This window comes from Frankliniella occidentalis, unplaced genomic scaffold, assembly GCF_000697945.3.
Source record: "Frankliniella occidentalis isolate FOCC.00 unplaced genomic scaffold, Focc_3.1 Scaffold20, whole genome shotgun sequence".
In the NCBI taxonomy this organism is placed as follows: Eukaryota; Metazoa; Arthropoda; class Insecta; order Thysanoptera; family Thripidae; genus Frankliniella; species Frankliniella occidentalis.
The window spans coordinates 85,856-88,136 of record NW_026267150.1 but is presented as its reverse complement, the minus strand read 5'-3'; positions in this window follow the sequence as shown (position 1 = coordinate 88,136).

Here is a 2,281-nt window from a genome sequence, read left to right as displayed (position 1 = left end):
GGAGTCGATTCGACAGGGGTGACCCAGGGGACCACAAAACTACTTTTGGTTCCGTCAGAAACCACCCCTGTCCAGAGAAACTTGAGTTTAAAAAGGGTGGTCTTTTGAATCTGGCGGGCGAGCCGTGGCCGTGAGCAGGTACCAGAAAAACAGGCGTAACTCACTTAAAAAGGCCCGGTGGCGTAAAATTTCGACGGAGAGATTGAAAGAGGATGCTGTCGGGCAAATCCCGACCATTTCCAGCGATTTTCAAATTTTTCATTTTTGGCCAAATTTACAAAGGCTATAGCCTTTGTGTTTTTAGCGAAAAGTGATGGGTCCGGATTTCGACGGAAAAGTAGTCAAATCGACAGAGGTGACCCAGGGGACCACAAAACTACCTTTAGTTCCGTTAGAGACCACCAATTTCCAGAGAAACTTGAGTCTTAAGGGAGGTCTTTTGAATCTGGCGGTCAGCGTACGATGGGCTGCCTACCTCGCAGGCGAACCGGTCCAGAAACAGGCGTATCTCACTTGAAATGGCCCGGCGGTGTGAAACTTCGACGCAGAGATTAAAAAAGGGTTCAGTCTTACCAATCCCAACTATTTCGAGCGATTTTAAATTTTGTCATTTTTGGGCAAGTTTACAAAGGCAAATAGCCTTTATTCTTTTAGTGGAAATTGATGGGTCCAGGTTAAGACGGAAAAGTACCTAGTCGAATCGACAGGGGTGACCCAGGGGACCACAAAACTACTTTTGTTTCCGTCAGAAACCAGCCCTGTCCATAGAAACTTGCCTTTTAAGGGTGGTCTAATCTGGCGGGCAGCGTAAGATGGGCTGCCTACCTCGCAGGCGAGCCGGTCCAAGAAAAACAGGTGTAACTCACTTAAAATGGACCGTCGGCGTGAAACTTCGACGCAAAGATTGAAAGGACCAATCCAAACCATTTCCATCGATTTTCAAATTTTTCTTTTTTGGCAAAATTTTCAAACGCATGGGTCCGGTTTTTGACGGAGGAGTGCTCGAATAGATAGGGGTGAACCAGGGACCACAAAACTACCTTTGCTTCTGTCAGAAACCACTCCTGTTCACAGAAACTTGAGTTTTATAAGAGCTGGTCTCTAAAAGTATGGGCGGGTAGGCTACCTAAGTTGCACTGGCTAAGAACTCTGCTGTAGTGGGTCGGCACCATGATATTTAAACAGGGTAACTGAAAAGGGAGTCTGCCCCACCAATCCAAACCAATTCCAGCAATTTTCCAAATTGCTAAGATTTTTAAAAGATATTTTCAGTGATAACAAATCAGCCTGCATTTTGACACAGTAGGATTGAAATCGACAACAAAGAACCAAGGCACCACAAAAAACATCAAATACCACCCTTTGATGCACACGAAAGGAAGCTCCTCATAGAGTCTGTACAGAGACAAATTGGACCAGAGTTGGTTACTGTTATGTCGACTCACCTATTCTTTTGGGTAAAATGACTCCATAGACTTCTCTTGCTCATGTCAAGAACATTTCTGGTCTGAGTTCCTGCAATCATATTAAACAGTACTTTAAGCGCTCATCAACTATTAATTACATATAATTTACTCATACAATACACTTTTAAATGCCTCTCCCCCCATGCGTCTCTAAATGACTATGGTCTTTCAAATAACTAATTTTGGCACTGGATTAAACATTAAGTACGAAGTGGCAGCTGCAAATTATCTGCAACGCACAGTGATTGATTGTTTGGGGGATTACGCAAATAGTACCACTCGGTTTGCACCCTAATCAGAAAGTAATAAAGTTTTCTGTTCCACGAGAATAAAATAGAGTAAAATTTATGATATGTGATAAAACACTGGCAGATTCACCCATTTGCATAAGGACCAACGACAGTAATTAACATGCTGCATGGATTGGAGGAGTCTACACATTCAACACCTTTTTAACAAAGCTGACAGTGAGCCAAGTTATTTACATCACGGGCATCATTTACTCGGCCTCAAAAAATAACTTATAACTTAATTGTGCGTGTAAAAATTGAGCGACAGGAGCATAACCTCCTACAACAATAACCGGAATGGAACAATTCAATATTCCGGACCGGGAACAAGTAAGCACTATACCTTGCGATGAATAACGAAAAGCGGCGATGTCCACTCTAAAATTCTGGTTGGAATCCTGTGATCAATAATTATATGAGTGGGTATTATCGGTTGGCAGAAACGCCGATCGAGACACTGACTTTTTCTGTTTGTTTACGTTTCCATAAAGGCGCGGGAAATGCGCGGTGGGGGTGGGGGTGGGG